At 40.4% G+C, this 25,724-nt stretch overlaps 1 protein-coding gene and 1 pseudogene across 2 annotated transcripts in view; both read right to left on the reverse strand.

The window, feature by feature from the left end:
- LOC127805528 (LEAF RUST 10 DISEASE-RESISTANCE LOCUS RECEPTOR-LIKE PROTEIN KINASE-like 1.1) overlaps window positions 1-3,860 on the reverse strand; it is a 107,523-nt pseudogene extending 103,663 nt beyond the window's left edge.
- LOC127806289 (LEAF RUST 10 DISEASE-RESISTANCE LOCUS RECEPTOR-LIKE PROTEIN KINASE-like 1.1) overlaps window positions 1-25,724 on the reverse strand; it is a 95,596-nt gene that overhangs the window by 39,519 nt on the left and 30,353 nt on the right. The gene's annotated exons all lie outside the window — the stretch shown is intronic.

Consider the following 25,724-nt stretch of genomic DNA (forward strand, 5'->3'; position numbering starts at 1 on the left):
CAAAATAGTGGTATCATTAATATTTTAAATTCAAATAATCAATATTTTATAATAAAAGTTGAAATAGACCAATTAGAAATGGCGGTTGGAGTTTGCATCTCTTCCTTTTTCTCTCTCCAAAGATTGCAAAAATAGCACCTTAAGAGGGTTGTTGCCATTTTACAACCCCATATCCCACCCCCATTGGAGTGGTTAATTTTTAATTTAAGGTGCCATTTTGGCGGTTATGGAAATGGCACCCCATATGCCACTCCCCATTGGAGATGCTCTAAGGGATACAACAATAGGTATTTGCAACGGCAAACACTCGGGCCAATTTGGCCAAGGTTGAGGCGATCAAACAAAAATTTATAGAAGAGGGCCAACGCCTCCGAGCTGAACGGAGCCATCTGGAGCACAAGGTTAAGGACCTCGAGGGCTATCGGGACCTAGTCTAGGGGCTCGAGGGAGACATTGAGAGAGAGGGGGGGAGAGAAGAACTCCTTTAGGGATGAGCTCGCGGGGACAAAGAAAGTGTTGGAGGGGCTGCGAGAAACCGATCCGACCCTCGAGAGGCCAACACCTTGCTGATAGAGGGACATCACTGTGCCCTGGAGGTGGACATAGATGCTATTCGCGTGGCGATCATGAAGGAGTATCGGCTCTTCCGAGCAAGTGAGCTACGCCACGAGCTTCGTGAAGTACGATTTCTATTTGGCTCGGGGGTATCTAGAAAAGATGCGCATAGAAATTAACAATCATCAAGTTCACACTCTTCTAATTTAAGGTAAGTAGTGAACAAATCTATCAATTAAGACAAATCATATGAAATAATGAATCATACAGTATGAAAGCTTTTGTAAGTAAGAGTGTGAGTGCAATGTCAACAAAACCACAGGGATTTGAAGTAGAGATTTTCTTACCTCAATCACTTTAATTGCTAAAATTACCTTCTTCTTTCCGTCCTAGAATTTACAGAATTATTTTCTTCTTATTGATATGAAATATACAGAATCCACTTACAAAATTTAGGTACATTAATATGTTTAGCTTGAAGCAAAGCTATAAAAACTGGTAGGAAATTCTTACCTGAAGCCATTCACAACCCTTCACAGAAATTGTTGTTCTGTCAAATGCGTACAGCATAAATGCAAACTTATTATGGTATCCATGCTGCCTTGCTATTTATATCATTTAACCTTACTGTTCTCCTCTTTGTTTCTCCAATTCAACTCCTCCAAACCAAAATTTAGCACAACAGCTTCGGTTTACCTTCAACCGTAAGCTCTAGGTGCCACCAACACCATTCTTCATAAATTCTAAGGCCTCATTTTCTGTTAATCTTCTTCCAAGCTCTTATAGTACTTATTTGAACAGTAACCTTACAGGTGCCAAACCTTCGCAATTTTTTGGTTTCGCCTTGGGAATCAATTATTCACTGCAACATTCATATCAGTATTTAAAAAATAAATCCAATTTCAGTGTTTTCCCCCTTCATTTTCATCTATTTCCCTTCGCCAGCAGGAAAAGGAAACCCAATCAAAGATGAGATAAAACTTCCGTAATCTTCAAACAAAACTCTGCACATACAAATGGGAGCTCCATGCTATATACATCAGCCAGTATAATTTCTTGGTATCATATTTGTCAATATCTAAACAAAATCAAACAACTCACTGGTGAACCACGAGCCCGATCCTTATGCACTGGAGACATCTTTTTTCGGTGTTTGAAAATGAAGCCTTATCCACTGGACATGGATGTGGTAGAGCCACTAACCCATCTGGGAGCATTGGTTACAGAATCGGGTGAAGGTTGCACCTTGCCACTCTTCAACAACACAGCATCCTCACCCTCAGGGGAAGGATGAGGCCATCTATGATTTAAGGGCTCTGAATTGTCAATTAGTTCCCCATTGTTCTCTTCGTCTTTGTAATCTTGAATTTCCTTCAAAGCCTCGAAAACTTCATTCATGCTTGGCCTCATTTCCTTTTCGAGTTGTAGGCAACGAAAAGCCACCTCTGCCACTGATGTAGTCATCCTTTCGACTGAAGTGTTTGAATCAAACCCCAGAGAAGGATCAATCAGCTCATTAAATGCACGGTTCTGGATTCGGTGTATTGCTAAGTTAGCCAAATTAATCTCATGCCTATGTCTGCTAATGTCAACGGCAGGCATGGATGATATGAGCTCAATGAGCACAACTCCAAAGCTATAAACGTCACTCCTATCAGTAAGTTGGTAAGATTGGTAATAGTCCGGATCAACATAGCTGGGAGTCCCCTGTGGAGCTGTAGAGACGTGTGTCACATCGGTTGGGAGGAGTCTTGAAAGCCCGAAATCAGCAACTTTGACAGAAAAATTGTTGTCGAGCAGTATGTTGTCAGTCTTGACATCGCGGTGGATGATATCAGTAGCGTGGAGGTAAGCCAATGCACTGGCAGTTTCCACGGCTATGGTCATCCGAATAGGCCATGTGAGCAAGCCATCCTTGGCTCGGTCGCACTGGATGTGATCGGCCAGAGTGCCATTAGGAATGTACTCATAAACAAGCAACAGATCCCGGCTGTGGCGTGAAGTGCAGCCGTAAAGGGAAACAAGATTGGGATGGCGCAGGCAGGTTAGGATTTCGACTTCATTCAAGAATTGCATCACGCGCCTCGAGTTGTGTTCGTATAGGCGTTTAACTGCCACTTCCCTTCCATCCTGAAGTATCCCTGGTTGAGAAGAGATAAACAATTGTGATTAGACATAATTCATATGCAGATTCTCATATTTGATATTGTCAGTTTGGTGATGCGATGACAAATATGAACAACTTTAAACCATCTTACCATGGTAGACAGTGCCAAAACCTCCATCTCCGAGCTCATTGGAAGGATGGAAATTGTCTGTCGCTTGTTCAAGCTCAGCATATTTGAAGACAGGAACTCCGAAGAAGACACCGCTAAATTCAATCTCAGCTGAAGGATCGGCGGAAATGTTCCTTCACAACAGATGTGAAGAGACATACTTCCGTCTTTTGCATCGACGGATAATCAATACAATAATCAAGCAAATGGCAAGGACTCCGCCAGAGACTAAAGAACAAACAGGTGGTGATCATCACCAACAAGAAAGAAGCAGGGCAGAAATAGAACAATGAAAGAACAAATAGAGAAGTTAGTTTAGAAGGTTTTCTTTACCTAAGGGAAGGACCAGTTTGAGGTTTGGCCCTGCAATAAACAGCAGGTTAAACGAATGTAATTGACATTCTAAAACCTTAAAAATTGAAACTTTATTAGGTAATAGTCTGATACATATTATTGCAGACTCTCGCTGAATGGCTCAAGCTTTTTAGGAGAAAGAGGCACCATGATACTGCTAAAGACAGAGAAGTAACAGAAGGCATAGCTGCAAGATTCATGTGCAGCTGTAGCAGAGAAGTACCGTTTTTTGCTGTGCAGTGAAATTTTTGGTTGATGATCAGGCATTGGCCTCCTCTCCCGTGACATTTGAGACACTCCTCAGACGCTTGCAATTCGATATAAAAGGTACCATTCAATAGTTCTCACCAGGATCAGTTTTATTTTTAGATGGCGTCGAATTAGTCAAAGGCCGAAGAATGGTTTCGCAGCCTTGAAAAGAATCGGCCGAAGCAGAAACATTGTGATGATCATCTGGTAGATGCTTGTTGTAGTACAAATTGAAATCATGACAGCCTGTGTAGTTTAAATACTCATCATGTGCTGAAGGGCTAAGTGGATAGCTTTTCCTGCACTTGAAGAGGGTGGTGAGATTGCGAGGGATAGTGAAGGAAATAGAAGGAGAATTGGGTAAGCTGAAATTCTTGAAGCCACTACAATCGCCGGCAAGTAAACGTTTTGTGAACTCTGGGTCATAGACTTGGACTTTAACACTGCCGTAACCGCTGGGCGTGGATAAGATGTCAGTTATCTGAAATGCTTCTTCACTTCCAAAATTGATTCCTGATACAGGATGTTCGTGATTACCGCAAAACACATTTGTTATATATAAGTAAAAAGCTTGAAAAGAAATTGAAGAAAATAAAAAAAATCACATGTGGGAAGTAATTAAGGTAAATTATCCTTTTTACTTCGTCTTTTATTTTGATTTACTCAAAGCATTGTCCTCCTTTCGCGCGGGGTGGGGGGGGTGTTTAGAGGAACTTTAGAGTCTTTGAAGTAATGAAATTCAATATCATATATGGCTAAGAATGCTTTGAGAATTATCTCAAAGAATCTTATTATATTATGTTTTTATAGGCTTATTAATATATTTTGTATATGTGAAAAAGTGTTTAGAATATTGCTTAAAGATATATTAAGACTATCTTGATAAGTTATATATGTTGAGGTTGCCTTGAGAATATATATAAGGTTAAGAAACCGTGATAAGTTTATCTCTTAGTATGATTTTTCTATTAATGTTCTCATATATTCTAAAATTATTTTAGCCATATGCTTTATTAATATGTCTCTTATTATGCTTCTCTTTAGGGTCATCCTAAAGTTAATACATGAGTGTTTTGTAGAGCTCATGCCATGCCAAGTGATATATGTGTCAGCATTACTCAAAGTTTAAAATTAATGTGTTTTGTGTTTTATATCTAATGTTTAAGTAGGTGATCATATACTCAAAGTAATAGTATTTGAGTTTTGATCATGTTACCTTGTTCTTCATGTTAAGGTTGTGCTAATTAGCTTAATATATTTGTGATTAATCTTGCTCTTATTTATATGCTTGTTATGCATATAGGTGCCCTAGATTTCAAAGGTTATCTTAAGTATCCTAATGCATCAGTGTCATAAATAAATGTCATATATCCTCGTGACACTTAGAGTAAACTTAAGATTGGGAAATATCTTAAATACCCAAATTGTGTGGAAGCATTTCTTAAATCTAGGGGCAATGTGCTTTATTTGATATATTTCAATCATCTTTGCTCTTAAGCAAATGTATATATGAAAGTGATTCTAAATTCTATTTCATAAAGTCTAAGTTATCTATTTGATATTTAATATAGTATTCTTAAGGCTCTCAATGTTTTGAAATTTAATGAAAGAACATTTAAGATTTTATTAGTTGTATGTTTGTTTGTCTTGATTCTAGTATTTATAGGATTGTTGATTTCAAGCAGCATTTGGTCAAGCTGCTGAAAATTCATTTTTTCATGCTTATAGTCGAGTAATGGTTAATCACTCGTATAAGAATGAAGATGTTTAAACTATCTAGATATAGTCAGTATATTTTTTGAATGAATGTAAATGTTGTATGTTTTCCAAGCAATACTTTCTAGTGTTGCTCATGTTTAGGTTGAATGCATTTGAGTAATAGAATTCTAAAGATTCTATCTTTCAAGAATTACTCAATGTATGCATTCATAGCATATTGTGTGTGATGGTTTAGAGTTTATAGAATAGAAATCATGATGCCTTAGAGCTTATGGAATATATATCATAGATATGATTTATTTGTTTAATGTGTGCTCTTGTCTTGGTGAAATTTCATGATGATCAAGTTAGGGCATCTTTGTGATATATGTTGTGTTTTGAGTATCATATAGTGAGCTCAACATATTTGCTATGTTCTATATGTTTCAGTCAAGTAAATGTAAATTACTTGACTTATGTGTGGTTCATATGTATATATTTGATATATGAATAAATAGTTATTTGGGTAATGATATTCCTATGGAATATGTCATGTTGTGTGCTAAGTAGAATAATTCTTATACGAATCTAGAAAAGGTAAGTTGTTAGTTGAGTAATACATGTGTTGTTCTCAACTTGTTGTCAAAGTCAAGGTTCCTTAAAAATATCTCATTTATCTTTAAAGGCTTTCTATCTAGCAAGTAAATGTATTTGGAAAGTTAATTTTAACCAACTTTCATAAGAAATATCTCATTCATAGCATATTTGTTTTGAATATCATCACTTGTGTGTGTTTGAGCTTAAGGTTTATATTAAATGTTGATGAGAAAATTGAGTTTTATATTTAAGTTCAATATTTATGATTTTTAAATGCTTATGTTGATAAGAAAGTGTTTTGATGATATTCAAAACAATATATGTTATTTGAATAATAGTCGAGTAAGGCAATAGGATAAATCGAGTATATTTGAATATTACTCGAGTAAATGCTCTCATTAATTGAGTATTTATTACAAAGTTCGACTATATAAAAAGCGATCGAGTGATCAAGGTTTTAATTGAGTGTTATATCTTTTTAAAAAGCTCAGAGTTAAGCATAATTGAGTAAGATCTTGTATTAGTCAAGTATGTCTATAATCGAGTAATTGTGTTTGAACAATGATTATAAGGTTTTAATCAAGTATTTTTGGTGAGCAGTCGAGTATAAGTTGATATATAATCGACTATTTTTAAGTGATAGTTAAGTATTTAATTCATATCTTTGTTCAATCGAGTAGTTGATAAGCATAATCGAGTAGCTGATAAACATAATCGAGTAGGTGTTGAGTATAATAGAGGGTAGAAAAAAGTTACTCGATTAATAAACTTTGTTAGTGGACTAATAAGAAGTTCACTCGAGTAAAAACTAAAGTTAGTTGATTAATTTTGTGTTAAAGCTGAAAAATAGAGTCATTAAACTAGTTGCTAAACTAGTTATTGCAAGTGTTTTTAATGCATAGTTTTGACCGTTTAGGCTCTAAAAAAGCTCTAAATTTTTTCTCAATCATTTAGCATGAAATTTAAATATTCTAATGATTATTTTATAGAAAAAGAATATTGTCCTTGCAAATTTTATTCTTTGGATAATAAATATAAAAAGAGATGAAGATGAAGAACAATCTTGTTGTTCTTGAATAATTTCTATTACTTTCTTGAGCCAAAAAGGATACTTCAAGTCTTCATCCTCTATCCGAAAGAAAAAAGAGAAAGAGTGCTCATTTTCTTTATTCTTCAAATCTCTCTTTTATTTATGAGAAGCAACTTTTGTATTTGATCTCTATCATTGCAAGAGCTTCTCAAAAGTGTTTTAAATTATAATCCTTTCTTATATTATTGAGGTTATGCCTAATCCCTAAAAGAAAAAAAGGTTATTCTTGATCCTTTGAAAGGCAGTGGTTACGTATGATCCTTTAAAAGGCAGTAGTTTTGATTGAGTCTTGAAAAACAATTGTATTTGGTTACTACTCAGCCTATGAAAAGTAGAAGTTACAGTTGCACCTGTGAAAACATGAGGTTATAACTGAGTTCTGGAAAACCTATAGTAGATTGTTAAAGTCCTTGGTGAGAAGTCAAGGGAGTGGATTAGGCTAGTTGAGCCGAACCACTATAAATCTGTGTGCTACATTATTTATGTTTCTTTTTTTTTTTTTTTTTTTCATTTAAGCACTTTCATTCTTATTTCAGTAAGAGTTATTTTTCAACATCTTCGGTATCAGTTTTAATAATTGTAACATCCCAAAATTTGGAAGATAAGTAATAATTATTAATTTCGGTATGTGCAGATATTTTAGAATATTTTGAGATTTTAGAAAAAAATATTTATTTATGATATTTTGAGGAAATGGGAATTAGGGTAATTAATTATTTTACTTGGAAGTAATTATGAAATTATCAATTTGGGCAAATTTAGGATTTTTCAGAAAGTTCGGGGTGCAAGTGGAATAAGTAGAAATTGTAGTTCAGGAGGTAAGTGGAGTTTCCAGAAAGTTTGGGGTGCTAGTGTAATTCGGCAAAGAGGCACGCAGGTTACTTTAAATTTAACCGCGAGCGCATATAGGTTGAAGGCGAGTGGCAGCCAGGTGATCGCGCGCGAGGAAGGCCAAGGGTTCAAAGTCGAGGGAGAGCAAGCGCGTGCGAGGAAATTGTTGGAATTTTTCCAACACAAAAAACCCCGAAACGACGTAGTTTCGGGGCAAGGGGGGAGGTTGCGCGGCAGTGGCTGGACGCGCCACGTGGTGCGCTGAAAGCCGCTCGTTCCACCTTGGCTGCCAAGCAACCGCGCCTGGTGATATTTAAGGCCAATTTTGGCCATTTTGTTGCCAAAACAAAGAAGGAAAATGGGGGAAAGGGAGAAACAAGGGAAGAAAGGCGCGGATAGCTTGAGAAAGAGGGAGAAAAATGGGAAGAAAATCAGCGAATTTTGGAGAGATTCGGTGTTTAAAATATCTCGATAAATGGGTTAAATTATTGGAGGTGTTATATAATTAAATTATAAATTTTTCATGGTTGGATTATGCGGATTATGTGATTAGATTTAATTAATTGGAATCGCAATCTTGTTATTTTATGTAGAACGTTTTATTTCACAACGGGAGTGTTAAAAGATCAAGAATTGGGCAAATAAAGCCAAGTTCCTAACCCTGCCCTCATGTTCTTAACTTCCTATGAGAGTCTCCATTGTTTTTCGTATTTTATCCCCTCCCTTATTGTGACTCGGTACCACGCATTAATAATGCAAATATGTGTGGTAACCATTTTATAATATGTGAGTTGTTGTCGAATTTGTGAACGGAGAGCTTGAACTAAATATGTGACTCCTGGTGATATTTATTTCCAACCTTCATGGGGCTTTATATCGTCCTTATTTCTTTGGAAATGATGCCGAACCGATGTGGGTTAGATTCTCAGAGAGTCGGGGTGACTCGATGTCGATGTGATTGTGACGATCAACTAACCAGCCTCCGTCTAATCTTTAATATTATTAACTATGTTGGACCCGCCAATTATGAGAGTAACAATGGACGTTGTCCCTAATCTTGAATGTGAGGCGATACAAATATTTACTCATACGACGAACCCATAATTGTATGTTGGAATCCTGTTAAGTATCAACGTGTTGACTTACGAATATGGGGCTAATGCCTTATGCCATAAATGTGTCAAAAACATACAAATATAAGTTCAATGATGTGGATTGCATAATGTGAACCATATAGGCTTTTACCTGGAACAAACAGAATAAATATTCCCATAACAACTATGTAAAGACTTTGCATATACATGGTAGTGTGAGTTGCATATGATCATACATGACATTGTATATATGTGATTGTTCAGTGAGGATTATGATGGGTGTTTGTCCCCTCGGCCTCTAAGTGAAGGCACTGCTATCGTTGTGCCAATGACGTCCGGGCAGGTTAGGCATGCGCTGCCATGCCAAAGAGGGTAACAGATGGGTGATGAGTATTATGTGATTATGATATTGCATACGATATCGTTGAGCATATTGACATGTGTGAGCCTAAGAGCTATTTGTATTTTGTTAAGCATGTGTGTGTGTTGCATTATGATATGAAACATTTCATGAGAATACATGTTGTAAAGAAAAGTAATGTGAATGAGAACGTGTATGACGGTGCATGGTATAGAATTTGAATTCGGCCCGAATGGCCATTTGCATAATTATGAATACGTGTCACCCAAATTTGTGAAACCTGATGTGGATATACTGAATATATGCAATAACTTATGACATAACGTGGGGAACGAATATTGTGGGAACCCTTGTTAATGCTAGTTATGGTGATTGATTCCCTTTTGTTTTAATTATGCTTGTTGAGCCTTCTGGCTCATTTTGTTTTTACATCATTCCAAGTTAAGGAAGGAAAGTTCAAGGTCAGATTTGGTGGTGTCAGATCCTTGCGGATAGCTATGTGTATGAGACTCTCCCTATAACGCCCCATTTTCCTGGGCGCGTTATAACTTGGGACAATTCTGGGACAATAATTTTTTTTTTCTCTTAAACTAATGCTAAACCACATCTTTCCTCAAATCCGTCCCAGAATTCCCATTCATTTTTCTCGAAAGAGAATCATTATACACATCAAATGCGGAAGCAAGGATCGAACATGATATCTTAATATTGATCATAAATCAATTCTTACATCCTCATTAACCATAAATAAGGTTGTACATCAGCATTCCTCAAAACGTTCAAAATTCAAAGTAGCAGAACTTAAATACATGGGCTACATAACATACATTTCATTTATCATGCACTCTGCTAAGTGTCATTTCATGCCTCATTCATCCTCGTATCTACTACAATCTCCATCTGGAACGTTTGAATATTTCAGGGGCAAAGCCCAAGTTAGATGATGAATCATCTAAGTAAGGGTACATAATACTTTATCATATGTGTATGCAATGTCTTACTCATCGTAGGTGTCAACTGCACCTCTCATGCTACCTATCATTCTTATGGCCACCTCTTTCGAAGTCGGGGTGTCTGGGGGCACCCTTGGTAAAGTAGCGGTGCTAGTTCGTATTCCCATACGGTCTCAATGCGTGTGATCAATGATATCATCGTGTACATATGCATTTCATAGCATGTCATGTGTGTAGTCTACGTGATGGGTGCACCTGGGGGTAGAATATCTTTCGCCATTGCTTTCCTTTCTTCATTATCGCATTATTTTTCCACATTAAATGTTTTGTATTGATTTTTGCAGAAATGACTGGATTGGGTAGGCTGATGGAGTTGCGTAGATGCCACCGTGAGGAGGAGGCACATGTTGCGACAGCGACTGGGGTTTCTACACATGGAGCTGAGGGATCTACTAGCTCTCGCCCCCCTCGGTCACGTAGGCTTGCTGGCGTTTCTCCCACTAGGGTGGAAAGGCGACGTCGTCCGAGAGGCGACCACTCGAGTGCTGAAGCTCCTTCTCATACGGAAAGTCCATCATCAATTCCTCTCTCTCATGAAGAGGCCGTCGACATCCCATCTCCTGCTCCCAATTCTCGAGAGGGGCGAAGTTCATCTTCTCGGTTTGTTGGTGGCATAGCCTGAGTGGAGGAAGAATGTCGCCATCCTGTAATTCCCAATAGGAAGGATTGTCGTCGTCTTAAAGGCGAGAAATCATTGAGGCCACCTCCTATACTTCCCATTCCAAGCGATGTGAGACATACTATGATTCTTGGAGACGATACGAAACTTAGTGGTCGGGACTTTGAAGTTTCCCCAGGGGTATTAGAGACAGACTTTGTTACTGAACCAGGGATTGGTGCTCGTATCATTTATTCCACCATCCTCCCTTGAGAGGAACGACGTGTTAGTGTAGGTGCTCTAGACCCAATCAGATTGGGCATGTTGTACATTGACAATTGTAATCATGTTATTATTTGAATAAGGAGTTGTTCAAATTCATAAGAAGTCATTCTATTAGTTTCTTGTTATTATTGTAATAACCGAATGAAACTAGATAGAAGTCCATATGATGTATACTGTGATTAATCTATAAAGATGTGAGATGATGCATCATAGTTTCTAGACATCATTAAACGTCCCAAATCGTAGCAATGTTAAGAATGGACATTGACAATTGTGGTAAGACTTGTATGTGCTATGTTTTTGCTATGTGATAGCAATGGGGGTCTCACACCCATAGGCATGGGGATGCTTAGACAAGTACATAGGTGACCAATGTTGGAGAACATGTCACTGGACATGACTCGCCATGAGAATCCATTTTGGTTATATGTTGATGATATTCTCATACGAGATGGGTGTAACTAATCCTTGGACCTGAGTTTGTCACGGTCATCTCATAAGAAGACCGGTATGCTTTGACATCGTTTCGATGGGCCTAGACAAAGGCTGCACGTGGGCGATCGTTGGGTATATCATGAGGCTTATGGAGATGGGTGCATAGCCAAGATGGGACTCGTCTATCCCTTGATAGAGGATGATGTATCTAAGGCGCCTTCGGTGGATATTCACTTTAAATCCATAGCCATGGTGAAAGAGATCAATAAGGAGTTATTGATTTACTTTCTAATTAAGTGAAGATATCTGGAAGACCGAAGAAAACTCATGTGATCGTTATCAAGCAACACATCGCCATACTTGAGATCACATAAGATACATTGACGAGAGGATCGTATTACACGGTAACCATGCTCGTGAAAGGTTATTTGCGGATTATGAATCCTTCTGAATAATTGGGTAGGCATGATGCCTTGCTAGAGGCCAATCTTGTCTTATGTGTTTGTACCGACACATTGCCAACATATTCAGAAGCCTAATGAGTCATACGCAATAGGCACGGTCCCTGGCTTAAACCAGGAGAGTGGACGTATGATTAAGTGGGACACTTCGGCAAGAAGTTGTGCCGTCGTAGGTTCTCACGGAAAAAGAACAAATAGACGTAATGACGTCGATATGGCGAGGGGTCGTCATAATGGAAAGAGTTTCCTAAAATGCCAATTGATTAAATTAGGAAGGAGTTTCTAATTTAATAATTTTTTATTTATTGGAGTGGCAAATAGGAAATAAAATATATTTGAGTTTAAGTTAATATTTGGACTAAATTAGATTTGGGCCAAATATTAAATATTATATTTGGATCAAATTAGATTTGGGCCAAATATTAAATAAAATATATTTGGGCTTGAATTAGATTTGGGTCATAATATTTTATTTAACCTATAAAAGGATTGGACCATTTAATTATATTTCTAGTTGGACTAGAATAAGCCCACTTAAGATTCTAATTAAATTAGAATTAATGGGCTAGCCCAATTCATTAGGGTTTTAGAAACTCTATGATATTTCCTTATAAATATCCCTTTATGGGTTGCCCAAAATTAACGGGTTTTTGGTGTCATTTTTCAAGAGTTGAAAAACGTATTGCCACTCACTCTTCTTCGTTTCTTTTGGCATCAATACGAAATAAGGGCGTTCTTTTTCCGTCCATACACAAGCCGCGCAAAGGAGAAGGAGCTAGCACTCCTATTCCGCTCTCCTTGCCAACGGACGCGTGCCGCGTATCATGAGTTAAAGGCCGGACGCTTGGATGGCTTGAATCCGTGAATGACTCGATAATCTAAAGGTTAGATTTATTTATTTGTTTGTGAATGATTTGATTTCGACGTTGATCCAATCGCCGGGATCGGGGTAAGGTTCAAAAATTTTGAACTACGTTGCTTGCCCCGTAGCGATCTTGCTTTACTTTCAAGATGATTTATTAGCGGTAACTGATCGGGGCTGTCGAACACCAATAGATTAGATAAATGATGATTTGGATTTGCAGCAATAGTGCAACCCTAAGTCGTCTCCCAACGAACCTTCAACGGATCTGTCAAAACAAGGTTAACGGGGGGGGGAAAGTTTTTGATGAAAAACAGAAAACTAAATAAGCAAGAACACAAGAAATCAAGATGCAATCAATTGCAAACCAACCTTCTATCCCAGTTTTCATCGCCTTCTCAATAAACCATTTGTTTAGTTTCAATTCTCAAATCAAAAAGCAGAATAATCCTTTAACAACCGCCAAAGATTGGAAAGAAAACCAATAAACAGATTTCAGAAACCTCTTAGTTCGATTTATCAGTTTTTATTCCCCTTATTGCACAGATTCGAGACTAATTGTTCTTGCTTCTAGTTAAAGCCTCAAACGAGCACAAAAACCTTGGATTCTCAAACAAAGACAATGCATTCATTCATCCAACCGGCATCAACACATACACGGATTTAAGAGAGAACAGAAACAGGAGAACAACAAAGTTAAAACAAAAAAAAAAAACAGATTTCCATTAAAACCAAAGACTCAAACCGGGAACAAGGATGGTATTGCAACTAATTACAGAACCTTAGCCTTCCATCTTGATAAGAACAGTGGAGAGCAGGAAAGTTGGCTACTGTTCACGTCCTTCCAAAGAATACCCTCCAAATCGGCCACTTAAGGTGCTTAAGTAGGGTTTAAGGAGGAAACCCTAGGTTACTGCCACTTCATAGCCGATTTCGGATAGGTTAGAGCGCGTTATGGGCTTCGGCCTCTTCATAAGAATTGTATATCAGGAAGATTAGATTAATTTGGGCTTTTGAATCACTTGATTTGGATATCGGACGCCCAAGATATGGCCCTTTTAAGGAATCAGCATCTGTGCAGCTTTCCTAATTTGACCCAACTTCCTAGTCCCGACTTTGAAGTGCTGTTTGAAGGCCCAAACGAACTCCGATTTGGACAAACCATACCTTTCCAGAAAGCCCTAGAAGTCCTATGCAATATCTCTGAAGACATCATCTTCATTCTGGAACTTTATCTTGGCCAAAATACTGAAGGAAGTGCAGGAGGTTAAATCTGCAAAAATTGCCCTTACTTCTCTTTCTCCAATTTCTAAGATATCTCATTGCCATCAAGACGTTTCATGCCCCATATCATGCTCCCATATCATGCTCCCATAGCCCTAAACCTGGAAAAATAAAGTAAAATAGTGTGAAGCCCAATTCCTATAAAATGAAACCAAGATGAATAAAAAGGACACAACTAATGTGCAAAAAGACTAAATTTGAGGGTTAATAGTATGAGAATATGTGTTCTATCAGTAACTATGCCCAGACTAGAGATGAAGCAGAGCAGCTCCTAGTGCAAGGGATTCAAGGAATCATTGCCTCTAATGCTAGGGATAGGGCCTATCGTGAGCAGGTAGAGGTCCAAATGTCAGACTGGAGGAAACGCCAATTTTCCTGGAACGAAGAGCGTCAAGAGTTAAAGGGTCGTGCTCGTCGGGCGGAGCTCAGGAAGAAGAATGCAGAGGCAGAGATTGGGCATATGCATGATCGGTTGTCCAAGGCTTCTGTTGGTACCTCGGGCCTTCACGGGGAAATTAAAGATTTATGCTCCAAGCTAGAAGTTGAAGAGCACAAGAATGTTGGGTTGATGGTGCAACATGAGGCACTTTTGCAGGAACACTCTTTACGCCTGTCAGAACTAAAGATAAGTCGTGAGGATGCTCGGGCTATTCGGGTTGAAGTAGTGAAGGAATATCGTCTCTCAACCGATAGGAAGGGAAAATATGCTTCCAGCTTTCTGAAATATGGATTTTATCTGGCCCGTGCCCATCTAGAATCTCAGCGTCCGGGAGAGACTTTTCCTGAACTTTTCCTTACTCCCGAGGTTGAGGAGTCTCATCAAGTAGATTGGCATCAGTATGAGCCTATGATTCCTTCTTACTTGGACTCTTACTTAGTGGATGATTTGGAAAATTTGATTGGCCCCTGGAATCCGTATCCTTTCAATCATGGGGAAGAAGGCATGGCGGTCTATCCGGAGCCTTTGGAGAAGATCCTATCGTAGCTGCTGAAGATATCCCTCACACGGTCGAGGTTGAAGAAGGGGAACTTCCCACAAGGCCTCCTGAGATTCCTGTTGTGTCATTGGGATCTAATAAGCGTTCCTCTCGCAAGTCTCGCTCCCGTGAGTAAACCCTCATTGTAGTTTGCTTTTCGCTGTTGCTCTCTCTCCCCTCCCCCCCGCGCTTTTTTTTTTTAAGGAGAGCTATTGTTTTATCAATGAATATTTTTTCTTTGTCCTACCTAATGTGCTCCACTCTTTATTGCTTGATTTATTCTTTTATTGCTGACTTTAGTGATACAAGGCCAAGACTTTTCTTTCGCTATTGAATTATGCACGATGTGGCGAGCTTTAGCGTATTTTTCCTCGTTGCCAGGCTATGAGCGGGGCAAAGGGTGTGATTGCATTTCATCTCGTTGCCAGGCCAAAAGCGAGGCAACGGACTCGATTGAATTTTACCTTGTTGGCGGGCCATAGGCGGGGCAATGGGCTCGATCGCATTTTACCTCGTTGTCGGGCCATAGGCATGGCAATGGGCTCGATTGCATTTCACCTCGTTGTTGGGCCATAGGCGGGGCAACGGGCTCGATCGCATTTCACCTCGTTGCCGGGCCATAGGCGGGGCAACGGGCTTGATCACATTTCACCTCGTTGCCGGGCCATAAGTGTGGCAACGGGCTCAATCGCATTTCACCTCGTTGCCGAGCCATAGGCGGGGCAACGAGTTCGATCGCATTTCGCCTCGTTGCCGGGTCATAGGCAGGGCAACGGGTTCAATCGCATTTCCACTCATTGCTGGGCCATAGGCAGGGCAACGGGCTAGATCGCATTTCCCTTCGTTGCTGGGCCATAGGCGGGGCAACGGGCTCGGTCACATTTCACCTCGTTGCCGGGCCATAAGAGGGGCAACGGGCTCTATCGCATTTCACCTCGTTGCCGGGTCATAGGTGGGGCAACGGGCTCAATCGCATGTGAGTTCCCTTTCCAAAAATGTAAATAAAATGACAACCATCTGCACACAAGCATTTTTACGTGGTTTGGCCAAATGTGCCTACGTCCACGATCCCATTTAGGACTTATGTTATTGCAGATATTTTCTCAGGTACATTGTTCGTATACAACTTCAGGTAGTTCAAATTCCATGTTTTCCCTATGGTGTCTCCCGAAAGAGTTTGTAAAATGCAAGTGTTGGGACCAATCAGCTTTAGAATACGGTATGGTCCTTCCTAATTTGCTCATAACTTTCCATCATCCCTTAGCGCATTGGTTACAACAGATCTTCGAAGTACTAGATCTCCTTCTTTCATGGGTCTGCTCTTAACCCGAGAATTGAAATAACTGGCGACTCTTCTCTAATACGCAGCTATCTTCATGGCAGTACTATCCCTCTGCTCTTCAATCAGATCCAAATTTTCTCGCAATGCTTCAGAATTTCTAGTACCGTCTTCTTCCTCATATGCCATCAATCTTGGGGACTTAGTTGAAATTTCAATAGGAATGGTGGGTAGCTCGTCTGCCCATGTGCCCTTAGCTCCTTCAAGTAGAGTTTTTAGGCCATGTAATATGGTTCGGTTGCTAACCTCGGCTTGTCCGTTAGCTTAGGGGTACGCCACTGAAGCGAACCTTAGCTGGATCCTTAGGCTATCACAAAATTTCCTAAAGGAATCGCAATCGAATTGCTTCCCATGATCCGTGACGATAATTCTTGGTATTCCAAACCGGCACACAATGTCTTTCCATACCATTGCCTCTACTTTTCGTGCTATAATGGTGGCCAATGCCTCAGCTTCAATCCATTTGGTGAAATAGTCAGTAGCCACTATTAAAAATTTTCTTTGCCCGGGTGCTTGAGGGAAAGATCCCAAAATATCCAAACCCCACTGAGTGAATGGTATAGGCTGGAATGCAGGCTGCAGCTGAGATATCGGGGCAGATTGGACTGGAGCATGACGTTGGCATTTGTCACGTGATTTGACTTTCTTTAACGCGTCTGATCTTAATGTGGGCCAAAAGAAATCGGCTCTCAAAATTTTGGTTGCTAGGGCTCTTGCTCCCAAGTGTTCTCCACATATTCCATTGTGAGTTTCTGCCAAGACATATTCGGCCTCTTGAGGCCTAAACATTTGAGAAGAGGTGTAGTGTAAGCTTGCTTATATAATATCCCGTCTATGATGGTAAACCTTGAAGCCTGCATCTTAAGTTTTTTTGCTTCTTGTGGATCATCTGGTAATTCATTGGTAGTGAGATAACGATAAAAGGGCGATCTCCAATCCACTTTTGCCTCAACGCATGATACCTCTTTTTCTTCGATGCTTGATTGATGCAGCATCTCCACAAATACTACTCTTCCTGTTGTTTCTCTTGTGGATGCTAGTTTAGACTAAGCATCAGCGTGTCCATTGAGCGATCTGTTTATTTGTGTTAATTGGAAACTCTGAAATGTCTGTGCTAGGTCTTTTACTTTGCGCAAGTATTGGGCCATTATCTGCTCTCTGGTTTCATATTGTCCCTAAAACTGCTGCACAATCAACTGAGAATCACTATGAGCAGCCAATCGTGCTACTTCCAATTTTCTTGCTATCCTCATTCCAGTGATTAATGTTTCATATTCAGCTACGTTGTTGGTACTTGGAAAAGCAAATCGCAGAGAATACTCTAACATTTCTCCGTCAAGGGATACGAGTACTATCCCAGCTCCACTTCCCTGTGAACCAGATGCTCCATCGACAAACAACAACCATTGTGCTTGCTTATTTTCAGTTACCTTACCGAAGTGTGTGCATTCTACAATAAAGTTAGCCAGCGCCTGTCCTTTTATAGCTTGTCGAGGTTGATACTGAATATCATATTCACTTAACTCAATGGACCATTTGGTAAGGCGACCAGAACATTCGGGCTTTTGCAAAATACTTCGTAAGGGCTGATCTGTAAGTACGACGATCGAATGAGCCTGAAAGTATGGCCTCAACCTTCTGGATGCGTTTAACAGTGCTAATGCCATTTTTTCTGCCACAGGATAATGTGTCTCTAGGCCTTGTAATACCTTACTGACATAATATATTGGTCGATCTACCTGTCCCTCTTTCCTGATTAATACAGCACTTATGGCTTCATCGCTTATCCCCAAGTATAAGTACAACGTCTCTCCAGTTTCTAGTCGTGTTAATAGGGGAACTTCTTTCAAATACTCCTTTAATGCTTCGAATGACTTTTGGCATTGTTCTATCCACTCAAACTTTTTTCCTGCTCTTAATATTCGCAAGAATGGTAGCTCTCTTTCAGCTGACTTGGAGAGAAAACGTCTGAGAGCTGCCATTCGCCCTGTCAATCACTGAACTTCCTTAGTTGATGCTGGTGGTTCCATATCCAATATTGCTTGAATTTTCTCAGTGTTTGCCTCAATTCCTCTTTGTGTGATCATGTATCCCAAGAATTTTCCAGATTGCACTCCAAAGGCACACTTCGCTGGATTCAACCGCATCTTGTACTGTCTAAAGACTCCAAGCACCTGCGCTAGCTTTTCTACATGGGACTCATTCTCTCAACTTTTCATGATCATCTTGTCAACATATGCTTCCATTGTGTTGCCCAGCAATCTTTTAAAGACTTTATTCACCATGCGTTAATAAGTGGCTCTGGCATTCTTGAGTCCAAAAGGCATGACTTGGTAGCAGTATGTCCCTTTTTCAGTGATGAATGATGTCTTCTCCTGGTCTGGAGGGCACATCATTATTTGGTGGTACCCTGAGAAAGCATCCAAAAAGCTTAGAAACTGGTATCCAGACGTTTCGTCCACAAGGCGGTCGATCCATGGAAGCGGGTATAAGTCTTTGGGGAATGCCTTGTTGAGATTGGTGAAATCCACACAGACACGCCATTTTCCATTAGGTTTCGGGACCATAACAACATTGGCCAACCACTCTAGATATAATACTTCTCGAATGAAGCCCGCCTTTAGCAATTTGTCAACTTCCTCTTCTAATGCGTGTAGCCTATCAGGGGCTATGTTTCGCTTCTTTTGTCGGACCAACTTAAACGGGGGATCCACATTCAAGTGGTGGCATATTACTTCTGGACTAATTCCAGGCATATCTTTTGGTTTACAAGCAAATACGTCTGAATTTTCTCCCAGGCATCTCACAATTTCTCTTTTCATATGTTTCGGAAGCTGGGACCCCACATATGCTACTTTCTCAGAATCTGATTCACTCAGATGTACTGCTTCCAATTTTTCAACAGGTTGAGGTTTACGTGCGGCTCCTTCCTCCAAGGATTTATGTATGGCTTTCTCGGCTATGGATAAGGTTTCTTCAGCTCTTTTCCCTTTTGTAGATGACACATAACAAGTTCGTGCTTTTTTATGATCCCCTCGAACCTGTCCCACTCTAGCTGGTGTGGGGAATTTCATCAATAGATAGCATGAGGATACTACGACCCTTAGATCATTGAGTAACGGGCGTCCCAAGATCATATTGTATGCCGCCGAGGAAGTTTTAACCACCATAAAATTCACTTGTCGAGTTACGAGTTGGGGGTCCACACCTAATGTGATAGGCAGCTGAATAGATCCTGCAACTGGAACCGCTTCTCTAGTGAAGCTATATAGAGGTAAGGATACTTTCTTCAATCGGTCATGAGATAAATGCATTTGTTCAAAACAGTTCCAGTAGATTAGGTTGACAAAACTGCCACTATTTACCAAAATTCTACTGATGGGGTGCTTGGCTACGACTGTTGAGATAACCATGAGATCATCATGTGGGAGTATTATATCACCTCGATCGGTTGGGGAGAAGGTGATTGGCTCTTCATCATCTCTTACCTCCATTACTGAGTTAACTTGGTAAGCTTGACGGGCGTATGCCTTTTGGGAGGCTGATGTGTCCCCACCTAGGGTTTCCCCACCTGAAATAATGTGAATGGCATGCTGAGTCGGCTCATTGTCTACATGAGTATCTTACCGACGATCTCTTCCTCTCTCTTGTTGCCTTGGGTTTGGCCTTTCATGCCCATCATATCTACCTCCCCTTTGCCGGGGTTCCCTGTTTTCTTCTTCCTCGTTTCTCACATATCTTTGCAAGTGCCCCTCACGAATGAGCATCTCAATCTGGTTCTTCAATTCTCTGTAGTGATCAGTGGAATGTCCCCGAGTTCGATGATATCTGCAATACTCTTCTTGATTTTTTCCCATAGGTCGGTCAACTCTGCGAGGTAGTTTAAGGAGTTCTTCTCCTTCTACTGCGGCTAGTATAGTTGATCGGGGCTGTAAAAGCCGAGTATAATGGTTAAAGTGAGGTTTAGGTACATCTGGTCTTCTAATCCTTTCCTGTCGTCGAATAAACTCTTCTTCCCCTTCGCGCTCCTTTCTCTTTTTTTCTTTGTCTTCATTCCCCGCCACATTCCTCATAATTTCAGTGTGGAGGATATACCGGTTTGCTCTGACAAATAAATCAGCCAGGGACATTGAAGGGTCTAACGAAAGTGATTCTTGGAGAGAGGCGAGACATGTCCCTTGGAGCATAGCAGACACTGCCACTTGAGCCGGCAAGTACGGGACTTCAAGAGTGGCATTGCGAAATCTATTCACAAATTGACATAAGGATTCCTTGTTCCCTTGTAGTATGCTGAGCAAATATGTGGCATCCTTTTTTCTTCGACTATTAATCACAAAAGCCTTGATGAATTCTGTCCTAAGCTACCCAAATGATGAAATAGAGGCTTTTGGAAGGCTATTAAACCATGTTCGAGCATGTCCTGATAGTGTTAAGGAAAATGCTCAGCACATTATGTCGTCATCCCATCCATGCAATATCATCAGTGACTCATAATTCTAAACATGATCGTATGGGTCGTCTTTTCCTGAGTAGAGGGTGATTTGTGGCATTTTGAATTTTTGAGACAGCGGTCTCTCCAATATATCTGCAGTAAAAGGACATTTTCTACGTTGGTGCTCTTCTGTTGCAGGGATTAAGTTTTTCCGCTCAAGCACCTCTTCTACTACTCTTTTCATGTCATCACGTATGGTAGTTGTTGTCTGATTGTCATGTCTTGTTGGTGTACTGGCCACTGTTTCATGATACCTTCGCCTTTGAGGGCTTCTGGTTCTATTTTCCATTCTTGGGTTTCCATTTCTTCTGGGCATGGAATGAGGGTTCCTTCTTGGTGGTGGCGATTTGGACCTATCCTCCCATTGAGGTGTAGATCCAGAATGAGAATCGGGAGTAGCTTCTTGGTAGGAATCAGCTCCCACCTCGGGCTGAGGCATAAACGTTTTCAGAGTATCAGGCAACGTCCCTCCAAGCATCATACTTTGGAGTACTCCAGCCATGTCTCGAAGTGCTTGTATGCCTTCCACGTGTTGTTGTCTCAATGTTTCATACTCTTCCCATGGGACCGTACGTGGTGGCTGTCATGAGGTCCCCGCTTGATTAGTAGGGAGTGATCCTAAGCCAATGTTAGGTGGAGGTGGGATTGGTTGATTCCCCATCTGTCGTCTTGGAGAAATGGAGCGATCACCTCCTTGTGTTTGAGCATTATGAGGGGGAGGAGGAGCTGCTTGTTATTGAGAATCGTGAATAGTGGGAGGCGCTCCCTGTTGCTGAGAGTTCCGTGGTGGCAGGCGTGTTTTTACGCCTTAAAAGAGAGTTCGTCGGTGTCCACGGGTGTTTGTCATTCTTAAGTTGACTTTTTGTCTTGCGTTTCCCATAGACGGTGCCAATTGTTGTTGCCAAAATACAATAATCTATTTTTAATTGCGGATAGACGCAAGAGTCTTGGGAGTCGTGTCTTTACTGATGAGAATCTCGACAAGCAATTGGATCTGGTGAAGGTCTAGATCTGATAATCTGATAGAGCCGATAGGCTGATTAGGCTGATGATCTGGTGGCCCAAAATGACCGAGTGGCCTTGGTGACCGAGTGGCCTAAAGATGACGAATGGCCTTGGTGACGAGTGGCCTAGATGACGAGTGGCCTTGGTGACCGAGTGGCCTGGTGACGAGTGGCCTTGATGATGAGTGGCCTACAAAACGAGAACACTGTTAGGACGCGGGTGGGGGTCCCCGCGCAAACCCTCCGATGCTTGAGTCAGATCTCGAGAGAAAATGGGAAAATTGTATTTCAATTACTCAAAATTGCGTACCTTGAGATGAAGGTGGGGTCTCATATTTATAGTGGAGGAGAGAGAGAGGCTTCACGGTATTTTCGGCGAGATTCTCGTGGCCCATTCTGGGAATTTCGGGGCCCATTTGGCTGGCGAGACAAGGGGGAGACTCGAGTCGATCGCTGATCCGAAGGGGCACTCAGCATGGCCGAGTTTAAGGAGGAGGGGCCACTCGGCATGACCGAGTGGACCCCCACTCGGTTGTGCCGAGTGGGGGTTAGCCACTCGGCTCAACTGGGCAGGTCTTCTTCGATCGCCCATCTTCGCTTTGACTCATCGAAATTGGGGCCCACATTTGATCATATATCTGCTTCGTCTTCCCAGGTATATCAGTTCTATATAATGGTAAATATATCTCAAGAAGGGGGGTGAATTGGGATTCGGTGTTTTTTCAAAAACTTGATAAACTTTAGCTAGCAGGATACTAGGTTTCGAAACTTGAAGGAGTATGTTTCAAAACTGACCTCTCTATTAAGTATGTTTCGAAACACATGTGAGTATGTTTCGAAATCTTACTTATTGGAAGGTGTGTTTCGAAACCTACTATAGTATGTTTCGAAACCTTGCTCTCTCTTGTTCTTAGGTGTTGTGGATGTCTTTACATCTTTAAAGACCTGCTATATATATTAAGAAACAAAGTTCTGACTGAAAATAGCCATTAGAGACAAGATCAGAAAAGTAGGTTTCGAAACATACATACTATGTTTCGAAACATCATAGAACTAGACTAAGGTTTCGAAACATCACATCTTCCAACTGGACAAAGCACTTAGAGACACAGACAAGTGGGAGACAATATCCTTGAGGAATCTTATGGCCATTGGGATATAAAACAGTCTCCACTTAGTCATTTAACAAATGAGATTGCAGGGTATGGAGAAATTACTTTAAAAAGATATTTAAATGCTTTTTGATTAAACAAACATTCAGCTCCCATGCTACTTGGTTTTGAAAATATTCTGCTGACACAGAGTCAGAGGTTTCGAAACATAGATATAAGGTTTCGAAACATACTTCGAAAACTTCTTTCAAAACATATGCAACTCAAAAACGATTGATTTATGCTCTGTAGACAGAGACATAGGTTTCGAAACATGATAAGGTGGGTTTTGAAACATACTTCTTAAAATTCAAGATAGGTTTTGAAATATGATATGAGGATTTAGCAAACATTTAACCTTAGGCTAAGATCATTTCGAAACATCTAGAGAAGCATGTGAGAACAGTGTTTCGAAACATCATTCATGCATTTGGATTATTTCAAACATTTAAGCTTCCGTGTCTAAAACTTTTTTATGCATTGTTTCGAAATATGAAAGCCTATTTCAAAATATGATTTTCTCAAATATAGATTTTGCATCAAACACATTTTCTCATATACCAAAAAAATATGTTACAACAAGGAGATCCCTTTAACACGACGAAACAAAAGAGACAGGATGGAGGGAGAAGGCATGAGCGTGACAGGGGTGACCACACGTAGAGCCTTTGCTTGATGATTTCTTTGATTTGTCTCATATGAATTTTCTGCCATCTCCGTAGGCTTCTGGCAGGCATTTTGAGGAAGGAGTTCTGTCGAAGCCGCCATCACCCATTGAACCTAGGGACGCGAGCCTCTTTAGAGATTGTTAGGGCAAGGGAAGTAGCAAAGGCAGAGATCAAGGCTCAGTGGGAGCAAGCTCGGTTGGAAAGATATCACAGCCAGCACCGGGTTGTGTGCAACTTGCCATTCCCACAACCAACGGAACGCCCGCCCCACCGAGAGCTGGAATTAGAGTTTAGGGAACATCTGCCCTTACTTCCTACTATGGGACCCATCCATCAAGGAGAGGTCCACCTCCGACATTAATGATTGAAGGGGCACAAATTCCAGGTATGCCCAGGGCTTCTGAACACAGATTCGACAAGGAAGTTGGGTGTTGGAGCTAGGATTACTTATGCCACAATGTTGCCTCGTGATGAGCAAGATTTCATGGAGTGCACATCAAACGCCTTAAATGCTGCGAAGCAGTGCTTGGTCGAGGTATGGGAAATTCTGAACCATTTTGGCACTTACCCCTTTTATTAGATATGGCTACTAATATTTGACTTTTCCTGGTAGGGGATACAATGACAGGTAATTGTGACCGCAAACACTCAGGCCAATTTGGCCAAGGTTGAGGAGATCAAACAAAAATTTATAGAAGAGGTCAAATGTCTCCAAGCTGAATAGAGCCATCTAGAGCACAGGGTTAAAAACCTTGAGGGCTATCAGGACCGAGTCTAGGGGCTCGAGGGAGACATTGAGAGAATAAGGGGCGGGGGAAAGAAGAACTCTGTAACGCCCCGTCCTCCTGGAGGGCATCACTATGTTGGGGCCCATCATACAAATACATATTCTCTTTCTTAAATACATTCCTTATACCTTAAATGCGGCATTTCAAAGAGAAACCCCCCAGTATATCATTACAAATTTGGAAGCAATAATTGAAACCTGATATGGTACATAATCAATTTACTACAATATAATACAGATCCGCACCATAGTTAACATCATATCTTCAACAGCCTTAATACATGGACAACCTTAATACATAACCATTTCCCAACTCATCTAAACATATCCGGAACCACCTGCTGAATCCATCGGACACGTCACCCCATGCCATCATATCTCAAACATCTCCTTGCCTAAACTGCAAGTCTCAATTGGAACGTTGAATGTTTTGAGGGCATAACCCATTAGAAGATGAAACTTCTAGTGAAGGTCCAAAAACATATATATGAATGCATGATGCAACAATATGAACAAACATTTGCCCTAGTGTGACTTCCCTACCTAACAACCTAGCATAAAATCCTAGACAAAATCCCGAACCTTTGCAGGATAAGCCTAACGTTATTCCATCAATTGCCCTTAGGGAATTACGGCTACACTATTGGGGTGACATCCCATTCCATGCACAAATACAATATGCCAATAATATCGTGCCATACAAACATCACGACTTTTCATGTAATATGACAAAATGATTATAGCATTCATAATAGCATGCATATATAAGCAATCATATCATGAATATAAGTTCTTGGGAGAAAACCACTCATATTTTCACGAGATTGGGAATACTTTTGAAAAATGTGCATCGCCTCGATTGGCGTACCCGATCTCGATTTACATGCCAACCCTCAAAAGTTACACAAATCACATCACTTTAATCCTCAAGGCACCCTAATCAACATATAATAATCAAAAACCTATTTTCCTCACAATGTATCCATTTTTTCCTTTCTAAAAATCCGAATAAATACCCTCGGAAAATATTTTCTCAAATCTCTTTCCACAACAATTCATAATATCGTATGAACTTCAAAGGAAAATTACTAAAAAACTTACCCGGAATATTGCATTTTCACGCTAAACGAGGCTGTTCAATGCAAAAATTGAGACATCGGGAAGGCCAAATCTAAATCTTTTTACACAGCCTTCAAGATCACATTTTTCTATGATTTTTTTGATTTTTCTGGAATTTTTCCAATCATCCACACGCTCTTACGC

This window comes from Diospyros lotus, chromosome 7 (genome assembly GCF_014633365.1).
Source record: "Diospyros lotus cultivar Yz01 chromosome 7, ASM1463336v1, whole genome shotgun sequence".
NCBI lineage: Eukaryota > Viridiplantae > Streptophyta > Magnoliopsida > Ericales > Ebenaceae > Diospyros > Diospyros lotus.